We start from the raw sequence: 12,089 nt of genomic DNA on the forward strand, positions 1-12,089 counted from the left end.
TTGTCAAGATTTTCTTTCGCAAACATCCTTTCTGAATTTTAAAGTAATCCTTGAAGTAATCATCTAGTTTTTCAAAAGTATCTGTAATCTGATTACATTATTTTAGCTGGTAATGTGACGGATTACAGTTGACAGTTTTTTATAATCCCTTACATGTAAAAGATTACATGTAATCCATTATCCCAATCCTGTCCGACATTGGGTATTAAGGTGTATGGTAACACTTAATTTTAAGGGGTTCTTATACAGGTTAATTACACTAACATGTATTGTAGTTAATTGTAATAACTCATAGTTACACTGTAATAACAACATGTAACTAGTGGTAACTGCAGTCTGTAATTACAGAGGTGTAACGAGAAATGCTCATTACCATGCTTGTTACAAATTTAGTTTCTTCTTAGCTGCATCTGATTCAGTAATAGCTGTCACGAGGTTGTAATGTCTTGTGGACAGATGTGCTGCGTGTCCAGGATTACAAAGGTTGGCGGCTCAATTGGCTTTAATTACCTACCCGTGAAAGCGCTTTCTTCAAAAACTCCACTCATTGTTGTTGCTAGCACTTGCCCCAAAAAAGTTTACCATATGGGTTAACTTGGTTGAGTTTACAATAACAGATCAGATATAGGTCAACCTCACTGACTGGGATCTACCATATGGGTGTCATCCCAAAAATGTATAATTAATGTGTATGTTACCCATTATGACAACCTGAACCTCCTTGCCCACCAAGTGAGAGGAAAACCCATAGGTACACCACAGAGTACATGTAATATCTGCATAAGTACAATGTAATTACTAGGTGCTACACAGAATGTAGGTAGTCAAAATGAGGTGTAACTTGAAGGGTACTTACTTGTAATTAATGTGTACTTATATAGTAGTTATCCATCCTGACCTTCTTTTAAAGCTTCCAGAAGCACCATCCAAGTGAGAAAATAAACACACTAGAACATCACAGAGTACATGTAATATCTGCACAAGTACGTTACAAGGTGTTACAAGGTGTTACACAGTTAAATGGATAAAAGGATGCAGCTGACCTCAATTACAAATCTTATAGCAAAGGTCTAAATACTTATGGAAATAAGGTATTTAAAAAATATATATATATAAAATATATATATATATATATAATATATATTTGCCAACATTTCTACAAACTTGTTTTCACTCTGTCATTACAGGCTATTGTGTGTAGATTGATAAATAAAATGTGGGAAAAGGGTCTGAATACTTTCTGAATGCACTGTATAACTAGCTAGCCCTAGTTAGTTGTTGTGTTATCCAGCTATCAACAATAATGCTTGTGTTGACACAAGTAGCTAGCTAGCTAGTTAACTTTAACATGCTAGGTGTCTCACGTAATACCCTTAGGGTACAGATACCCTGAGAACAAGGTTCAGGGAAGATATGACCATTGAGCACAGCTAACGTTAGCTAGTGAGTAGCACCATAGCATATTTGCCAGCTTTAGGTAGCTAGTTAGATACTCAAGGTTAGAAAACTAGCTAGCTAGAGTACTAACTTATCCCAAAAAACTCAACAGATTGCATGGAAAATCTATTCTGTAGATGGTAACTAGATAGTTAGACTTGCTTTCTATGAGAATGACAGCTCTATAACATACATTTTTACGGTAACTGCTCGGCCTCCGAACGCAAGGCTCTACAGAGGGTAGTGCTCGTAAGGAAGCATTTCCCCTTGTATTTGGCGCATGTCAAATCATATCAAATCAAATGTATTTATATAGCCCTTCGTACATCAGCTGATATCTCAAAGTGCTGTACAGAAACCCAGCCTAAAACCCCAAACAGCAAGCAATGCAGGTGTAGAAGCATGTGACTAATACAATTTGATTTGATTTGATTTGACATTTCTATGTGAATTTGGTAGGGTCACCCAAAAAGTTACAGTACATATTGCAGCTTTAATAGGCTTAGAATTTGGCTAGCACAAACTATCTCACAATTTGAACTATAGCTGTTTATGTGTAAAAAATGTAATTGTTAAAGTAATAGACCCATTGTCAAATGCACAGTTAAATTATGAATCTTTGCCATTGGGCCTGTCATCATACTCCATATCTTTATTGCAGAGTTGTGTCAATGAGGTGGTCGTTTTTAATTGGCTCACACTTATCACGAGGCTTGTGCAGGCTGAAATATGGTGCGTTGGGATGCTATTGGAAACTTTAACATTTGTAACAAGCATGGTAACAAGCATTCGTTGTTACACCCCTGTAATTACAGACTGTAAATACCACCAGTTACATGTTGTTATTAAAGTGTAACTATTATTACAGTTAATTACAATACTTGTTACAGTGTAATTACACTGTTACTATGTGTGTTTCTGATTTCATAACATGGATTTAACAACGACACTAGAAAAGTTGGGAGGCCAGATCTTCCGTAACTCCAAAACAAGCATGCTTCAAATCAAATCAGGACATCCAGTCAGTGCATCCAAGAGAAAAATACTTTAGAAAAGGGTTCAGGGTTCTTGTGTCCTTTAAAGGCCCTAGGCAGTTAACAATGTGATTTACATGTGTTTTATATATATTTCCGCACTATGAGGATGAAATAATACTTTAAAATTGTAAAAGGATGATAATGCCCTTTTAGTGTAAGAACTGAAAAACTGCCTGATATTTCATGCTGTTTAGGTGGGATGGAGTTTTGGCCTTCCATGGTGACATCACTATGAGGCAAATTAGTTAGTAGACCAATAAGACAGAGTTCCAAATAGGGATGGGTACCGAAACCCGGTATTAAACGGGCTCCGGGGCTAAATTATGAAAGACCGTAGTATCGATATGCTCTGACGTTATCGGTTCTGCTTTCGGTACTGGAGAAATTAAGAAAATTAATGTCCTATTTATTATTGCTACATAAATGTTATCTTGCACATTTTATCATGGCCCTTTCTGGGTATAGATCATGGCATCCCTCTCTCTCTCTCTCTCTCTCTCTCTCTCTCTCTCTCTCTCTCTCTCTCTCTCTCTCTCTCTCTCCTCCTCCTCCTCCTCCTCCTCCTACACCCAGGTTCTCTTATCTGAGGTCGTAAATGCCTGGAGGAGACTCTCTCCTCCTGGCCATGCAGTATATATATAGAGAGAGAGTTTCACAGTAGAACAAAGGAACTCCTTCTACGTCACAGAACTTGAGAACTGAACAATATCCATGTTTTGGAGAATGTGTAAATGGTCGGTGGGGAAGCCAGCTACGACCCGGTCTGTTTTGTTTCATGTTTGTGACCTCATGAAAGACAATACAGTCACAATACCATAACTCTGTTTACATAGGTGCTTCCTTTATGAGGTTTGCGTCTAGATATTGTATAAAAATGAATTAGTAAAGAGGAAACTATTTGTGAAATGACGTAACAGCAACTCGCCCAAACCTACCCCACTTCTCCTTCACCCAAATCCAGATAGCTGATGTTCTGAAAGAGCTGCAAAATCTGGAACCCTACAAATCAGCCGGGCTAGACAATCTGGACCTTCTCTTTCTAAAATTATCTGCCGAAATGTTGTCTTTCCCGCCCTTCTCAGTCCACACCCACTTCCCTTTGTCCACCAAGCCGTCATATCGGCTTAGCCCACTAGGGAACCCCCCCTATCCTTTTCTTGTAACCATATCCACTGTTTGTTTGTTTATGCATTTCTGTGATTATTTAGTTAGTTAGTAAATAAATAATTAAGATAATTGGTGTATGGATGATTCATAGTAAAGGCTGGGTTCGTGCAGATAACCAACAATTTATGACGTTTGGAATGAGACTAACATGAGGTGAAGAATAATTCATTAATTAGAAGACTTAATTGATCGGATATTAAAATATCTGAAGAGTTATATTCGGAAAATTATAACTTTGTAATCTGATGATTTTCCTTGGTGCCCCGATTTCCTAGTTAATTACATTTACATGATTAGTTTAATCACGTAATAATAATTACAGAGAATTGATTTGATAAAATAACAGTCTTCACTTTAATGATACCAAAGTCACGACAGTTGCAATAAGATGAAGACATTCGTCTATGAGGCATTTTCAATATTCCCAATCCAGAAGAGATCTCTCTCGCGTGGAGCCTGTCTCTCACACACTACAGCACACACACACACACCAGAAAGACCCTGCTCTTAATTCGTGACGATGGCGGGGGGAGCTAAACGTTCAAAAGTGTGGTTCCACTTCACCAGAGTCGATGCTGACAATGCTCGTTGCCACATGTGCAACAAGACTTGTGCTTGTAATGGTGGAATCAAGAGCAGTCGGTCCAAACATCTATCGAAATTGCATCATGTACAGGCAGAGAAATGTAGAGTTTTTAACTGCCTAGCTCATAGTTCATCTCTCATTATCCGATCTATGTTAGGTATGTATGCTAGCAACCTAGAGACCACACATGGTGTTAGCTAAATGATGCGAACATGCGTTCATGATCAAAGTAACCATTAGCCAGCTGATTGTTTAGCTGTGGGTGTGTTCATAAATTCAATCACCCATTTAAAGATTTTGCAACTTTTTTGTTAAAGTTGCAGCTACAATGAACCAACCCACTCCTCTCCCTAATACCGCTGGTCCAAGCCAAAGATAAGCCAAAAGCCCCTTCACTCTGGCAGCTAGTGGGAGGATGACTGAGGAGAGTGTTAATGAGTTCATAGTGAAAGGCCTACACTCCTTTGCAACAGTGGAGTCCAAGGGTTTTAGGTAACAGTCTGTCAGTATCAAATCAACGTTTATTTGTCATGTGCGCCGAATTCAAAAGGTGTAGTAGACCTTACAGTGAAATGCTTACTTACAGGCTCTAACCAACAGTGCAATTTTTAAGTTTAAAAAAAGATATTTGGTGAACAATAGATAAGTAAAGAAATAAAAAACAACAGTAAAAAAAACTGTGAAAAATAACAGTAGCGAGGCTATAACAGTATAAAGGCTATATACAGGCACTGGTTAGTCGGGCTGATTGAGGTAGTATGTACATGTAGGTATGGTTAAAGTGACTATGCATATATGATAAACAGAGAGTAGCAGCAGCGTAAAAGAGCGGTTTGGAGGGGCACACAATGCAAATAGTCCGGGCAGCCATTTGATTACCTGTTCAGGAGTCTTATGGCTTGGGGGTACAAACTGTTGATAAGCCTTTTGGTCCTAGACTTGGCACTCTGGTACCGCTTGCCATGCGGTAGTAGAGAGAACAGTCTATGACTGGGGTGGCTGGGCTCTTTGACAATTTTTAGGGCCTTCCTCTGACCTCGCCTGGTATAGAGGTCCTGGATGGCAGGCAGGTTAGTTCATACTGGGCTACCCTCTGTAGTGCCTTGCAGTCGGAGGCCGAGCAGTTTCCGTACCAGGCAGTGATGCAACCAGTCAGGATGCTCTCGATGTTGCAGCTGTAGAACCTTTTGAGGATCTGAGGACCCATGACAAATCTTTTCAGTCTCTTGTGGGGGAATAGGCTTTGTCGTGCCCTCTTCACGACTGTCTTGGTGTGTTTGGACCATTCTAGTTTGTTGGTGATGTGGACACCAAGGAACTTGAAGCTCTCAACCTGCTCCACAACAGCCCCGTTGATGAAAATGGGGGCATGCTCAGTCCTCCTTTTCCTGTAGTCCACAATCATCTCCTTAGTCTTGGTTACGTTGAGGGACAGGTTGTTATTCTGGCACCACCCGGCCAGGTCTTTGACCTACTCTCTATTGGCTCTCTCGTTCATTGTCGGTGATCAGTCCTACCAGTATATATTGAGTTTAGTTTAGGATTTTAGGATATAGTAGTATAAAAGGGTTGTCTGTTAGTCCCATCACTCCATAATAAAAAACATAACAACACAATAATTCAATAATGATAATTCAACACAGGAAAACAATCTTTGTTTTACTGTAGGGAGATGAGCAAGGCACTCATTGTGATCAGTGAGCTGAAGGACGTGCCAAAGTTGGCCATCATCATCAGGCGAGTGGACCAGCCTCTGTCAGGACCATTATTTCACTGTTACAGTGCAATACACAAGCCAGGGCAGTGTAAAACAGAATGTCCTCCACACCAGGGCAGTGTACAAATCGCAAACTGGCGAAGTAGTGGTAGAGGAGATCTCAGACATTCTGGAAGAGTTTGAGTTAGAGCCGAGCAAGATTTTAGCTGTGACTGTTGATAATGCTGGAAATATGGATGTTGCCATCAAGAGTCTACACATCCTAAAAATACAGTGCCTTGCGAAAGTATTCGGCCCCCTTGAACTTTGCGACCTTTTGCCACATTTCAGGCTTCAAACATGAAGATATAAAACTGTATTTTTTTGTGAAGAATCAACAACAAGTGGGACACAATCTTGAAGTGGAACGACATTTATGGGATATTTCAAACTTTTTTAACAAATCAAAAACTGAAAAATTGGGCGTGCAAAATTATTCAGCCCCCTTAAGTTAATACTTTGTAGCGCCACCTTTTGCTGCGATTAAAGCAGTAAGTCGCTTGGGGTATGTCTCTATCAGTTTTGCACATCGAGAGACTGACATTTTTTCCCATTCCTCCTTGCAAAACAGTTCGAGCTCAGTGAGGTTGGATGGAGAGCATTTGTGAACAGCAGTTTTCAGTTCTTTCCACAGATTCTCGATTGGATTCAGGTCTGGACTTTGACTTGGCCATTCTAACACCTGGATATGTTTATTTTTGAACCATTCCATTGTAGATTTTGCTTTATGTTTTGGATGATTGTCTTGTTGGAAGACAAATCTCCGTCCCAGTCTCAGGTCTTTTGCAGACTCCATCAGGTTTTCTTCCAGAATGGTCCTGTATTTGGCTCCATCCATCTTCCCATCAATTTTAACCATCTTCCCTGTCCCTGCTGAAGAAAAGCAGGCCCAAACCATGATGCTGCCACCACCATGTCTGACAGTGGGGATGGTGTGGTCAGGGTGATGAGCTGTGTTGCTTTTACGCCAAACATAACGTTTTGCATTGTTGCCAAAAAGTTCAATTTTGGTTTCATCTGACCAGAGCACCTTCTTCCACATGTTTGGTGTGTCTCCCAGGTGGCTTGTGGCAAACTTTAAACGACACTTTTTATGGATATCTTTAAGAAATGTCTTTCTACTTGCCACTCTTCCATAAAGGCCAGATTTGTGCAATATACGACTGATTGTTGTCCTATGGACAGAGTCTCCCACCTCAGCTGTAGATCTCTGCAGTTCATCCAGAGTGATCATGGGCCTCTTGGCTGCATCTCTGATCAGTCTTCTCCTTGTATGAGCTGAAAGTTTAGAGGGACGGCCAGGTCTTGGTAGATTTGCAGTGGTCTGATACTCCTTCCATTTCAATATTATCGCTTGCACAGTGCTCCTTGGGATGTTTAAAGCTTGGGAAATCTTTTTGTATCCAAATCCGGCTTTAAACTTCTTCACAACAGTATCTCGGACCTGCCTGGTGTGTTCCTTGTTCTTCATGATGCTCTCTGCGCTTTTAACGGACCTCTGAGACTATCACAGTGCAGGTGCATTTATACGGAGACTTGATTACACACAGGTGGATTGTATTTATCATCATTAGTCATTTAGGTCAACATTGGATCATTCAGAGATCCTCACTGAACTTCTGGAGAGAGTTTGCTGCACTGAAAGTAAAGGGGCTGAATAATTTTGCACGCCCAATTTTTCAGTTTTTGATATGTTAAAAAAGTTTGAAATATCCAATAAATGTCGTTCCACTTCATGATTGTGTCCCACTTGTTGTTGATTCTTCACAAAAAAATACAGTTTTATATCTTTATGTTTGAAGCCTGAAATGTGGCAAAAGGTCGCAAAGTTCAAGGGGGCCGAATACTTTCGCAAGGCACTGTAGGATGCTTTGCGTATTCATTGAATCTGGCAGCGCAGAAAATCTACAAAATTACTTCCGTTGATAAATGGGCAGCCCGAATCAGAGCTGGTCGTGTGGTTCAAGAGATCCTCCATGTCCAAAACAGGAAAACCAGAAGCTCCTTGGTAAGAATACAGTTTAATCTATTAAAGTATTATTTAGAAATTCCCACATTTAACAATTTCATTAAATGTTCAAGTGTGCGGTAATTAAATGTATGTTGTTTTTTGTTGTTGGTTCGGGCCTTCTGCAACACTCACTCATTCATCTGTCTAATGATAGAGAGATTCATGGAGCGGTATCCAGTGATCCAAGCAGCAGCCTTGGACCCAAGACTGCGAAAAGCAATGACCGAGGACTACCTGGACCATCTGAAGGACGAGGACTTCCATAAGGCTGAGGAGTTTGTCCAGTTCATGAGAATCCTCTATACATCCATACTGTGTGTGTCATGTGAAAAGAATGCCACCTGTGGACAGATCTTGCCCATCCTCCAAAAACTGGAAGAGCACTTCACTGTGAAGCATGAAGATAGAACATTTGTGGCAACCATCAAAGAAAAGGTGTGGGGGAACCTCTCCAAGCGCTATCAGGATGAGGACATTCAAGCCTTCCTGCATGAGGCCACAGCAATGGACCCCAGATTTAAAGGGAGGCCGGTGAGTGACGCTGCCTGGAACAGGCTGAGGAAGGCAACTGTTGAGGCCAATGTGACAGGAGCAACACCAGGGCTGTCAGAGGAGCCGGAGCAGACAGACACAGAGCACCAGCAACAGGAGGAGTCTGAGAGAGAAGGAGAGGAAATGGAGGAGACAGTCCCTCCATTGAACAAAACAGGGAGTGCCTTGGAGGAGCTGTTCTCAGAGGACGACAGGGAGTTGAGGTTGACGATCCAACACGACACCTTGTCCCTCACCCTCAGCGAGCGTGTTCACCTAGAGGTTGAGCTCTACAAAGGCCTGCCTCCCATCCCCATGGCTGAAGATCCTGTGATGTGGTGGTGGGAGAAGAGAGCTACTCTGCCCCTCCTCACAACAAGCTACCTTTGTGCTCAAGCCTCCTCCACCCCGAGTCAGAGGGTATTTTTGACTGCAGGGAACACAATAAGCCAGGAGAGGTCCCGACTTCTGCCAGAGAAGGCAAATATGTTGATCTTTCTCCAGAAGAACTGCTGAGAACAGTTAGTCCTTTTACAGCCTACCTGCATGCCCCACCCATGTTGTTCTATACCACTGTCTTTTCATTTACAGCCTACCTGCAGGCCCCACCCATGTTGCTCTCTACCACTGTCTTTTCATTTACAGCCTACCTGCAGGCCCCACCCATGTTGCTCTATACCACTGTCTTTTCATTTACAGCCTACCTGCAGGCCCCACCCATGTTGTTCTATACCACTGTCTTTTCATTTACAGCCTACCTGCAGGCCCCACCCGTGTTGTTCTATACCACTGTCTTTTCTTTTACAGCCTACCTGCAGGCCCCACCCATGTTGCTCTCTACCACTGTCTTTTATTTTACAGCCTACCTGCAGGCCCCACCCATGTTGCTCTATACCACTGTCTTTTCTTTTACAGCCTACCTGCAGGCCCCACCCATGTTGCTCTCTACCACTGTCTTTTATTTTACAGCCTACCTGCAGGCCCCACCCATGTTGCTCTATACCACTGTCTTTTCTTTTACAGCCTACCTGCAGGCCCCACCCATGTTGCTCTCTACCACTGTCTTTTATTTTACAGCCTACCTGCAGGCCCCACCCATGTTGCTCTATACCACTGTCTTTTATTTTACAGCCTACCTGCAGGCCCCACCCGTGTTGTTCTATACCACTGTCTTTTCTTTTACAGCCTACCTGCAGGCCCCACCCATGTTGCTCTCTACCACTGTCTTTTATTTTACAGCCTACCTGCAGGCCCCACCCATGTTGCTCTCTACCACTGTCTTTTATTTTACAGCCTACCTGCAGGCCCCACCCATGTTGCTCTATACCACTGTCTTTTCTTTTACAGCCTACCTGCAGGACCCACCCATGTTGCTCTCTACCACTGTCTTTTATTTTACAGCCTACCTGCAGGCCCCACCCATGTTGCTCTATACCACTGTCTTTTCTTTTACAGCCTACCTGCAGGACCCACCCATGTTGCTCTCTACCACTGTCTTTTCTTTTGCAGCCAAATATTGTTTATTTAATTTGTTTTAGGTTTCCATCATCACAACATTAGAGTGTATAATAGTGATTTGTTCAAAACATTACTGTTTCTTTTGCTGTAAATAATTGTTTATTTTATTTTATTTATTTTACATTTAAAAAAATAAAGCAATGTTAATTATGTTCTTAATTCGTTTTTTTTTCTCATAAAAAAACGATAAGAATACCGTTAAAGTACCGGATCGATAAGCAGTATTGGTAAGAGTAGTAATACTGTTCAAATCTTAATGATACCCATCCCTAGTTCTAAACCTATCCGCCAATAACAGCATATTTTCAGTTTTCCATTCCCAGACAGTAAAATTCTTGATTAAGAAATTGCCTTTGAAGCTATTTTGGTTTCTTTTTGACCATTTTAGTTGAAAACTATCACAGTAAGTTACTTAACTGTTACCCAGAAGTTATTTGATATTGAGATAAAAAAGGTCTGCAGTGGACACGGCTTGAAATCTCTGACTAGCGGTGTTATTGAATGAGGGTGTCGGCGCCGCGTAGCGCAGCGCTAGGAGAGAGATAACGCTTTGTGGGCTCCCAGACTGCGGTTTAGCAGCGAGGGATGGCAGTGTGCGGATATTGGGTGCAGGGCCAGATCAGACAATGCAGAGGAAAAAGAAAAGTCAAATTAACCTTTGGGAGACCCGGTGATGCAATTTTTGTGAGGTGCAGAGAGGAGAGGTGAGGGAAATGTAGAGAGATTGGAGAGGATGTTCACCTGCCTTAGAGAAAGGAAGTGGATGGTGCGTCCTCCTGATTCTTTTTCCTGTCACAAGGTCACAACCCTCCTAGCAACCCTCCTAAGAAGGTTTTTAATAGATAGTTGTCATGGCGATACCCCGGCTGACACCCTCTCACTGTCTGATCAAAAGCACATAATAGAGAGGTTCTGCTGCTACAGATTGTAACCATACATTCCTCCCCTTCTCTCTTCTCCTCTCTTCACTTTTCTTTCCCTCCTCTTGTTTTTAACTTCTTCCCTTGCCTCCACTCCTCCATTTATCCCTTTCCCTCCTCTCTTCCTTTCTCCTCTCCTCACCTGTTCTCTCTTTTGATGCTTATACCCTGAAAAATCAGATAGGTTGGTGGAAGGTCTGACTACATCCACTCATGTGTCCTGTTGATAGTCATCTCAGACATTCTAACAGGCGACATATTTGCCTGTTGCAGTGGAATGTTGATGCCATCCTGATTCCTAGTGGTCCATCTCACACGCCGAATTGTTCCTAAACCTAAGTCTACAGGGACAAAGTTGAATAAATCTTTGTCGATGATATAAAGCATGCTAGTAAGGTCAAATAGTGAAATATAACACCTTGATTTTAAAGAGAGATCAGTGTGACTCTCTCCCTGGGTGCAGTAGAAACAGAGCACAGATGTTTATTGAATCTTAACATATCCTCTACGGCTAACCAAGGTATATTACCAGCATTTGTCTCCTGCAGTGTTCTTTATCAAAACATTTTTCTTTCAGATTTCTGGGGAGGGAAAGGATATCTAGACAGGCTTTCCTGTCTGTATAGATTTTGATATTAATTATATGCCCAAACTATGTGTGAAATCTTACCGCTGCTGTTGCTCTAGGATAGGATACTGTCGAGCAGCCGTTCACATTGACTCACTGTGTTTGTGATGTGGGCTATAAGATTAAGAGATTTTGGGATTCCCTTTCAAATAAACCAACCACAGAATGTTGGACTGAGATCCAAGAAGACTAGGAGAAGAAGTAAACAAAATAATAGATAATATTTTGAAGGGAAGCCAGCTCTTTAAAATGAGGGAATTTTGTTGTTTGTTACTTTCAAGAAACTAGTCCTGAGAATTAGGTGTTGGAGATGCTGGGACAATTTTGTAGTGTGCGTTTTAACACCAATAAACCCATATTTTTCTGAAAATGTAGCTAGCTAGACTCCCTTACCCGTATACATGGATGAAATCTTCTATCTCTCTGTCACGGATGCCATGGTTACACTTAGTTTGAAGATGTCGTCCAGACAGGTGTTTTACAGATTTCTGTGTTCTC

The 12,089-nt window shown here is 41.6% G+C and overlaps 1 protein-coding gene across 1 annotated transcript in view; it reads left to right on the forward strand.

Moving 5' to 3' along the window:
• The window catches only part of LOC109869525 (cadherin-4), a 187,390-nt gene that overhangs the window by 70,422 nt on the left and 104,879 nt on the right, over positions 1–12,089 (forward strand). The gene's annotated exons all lie outside the window — the stretch shown is intronic.

This window comes from Oncorhynchus kisutch, linkage group LG24 (assembly GCF_002021735.2).
Source record: "Oncorhynchus kisutch isolate 150728-3 linkage group LG24, Okis_V2, whole genome shotgun sequence".
NCBI classification, from domain to species: Eukaryota; Metazoa; Chordata; class Actinopteri; order Salmoniformes; family Salmonidae; genus Oncorhynchus; species Oncorhynchus kisutch.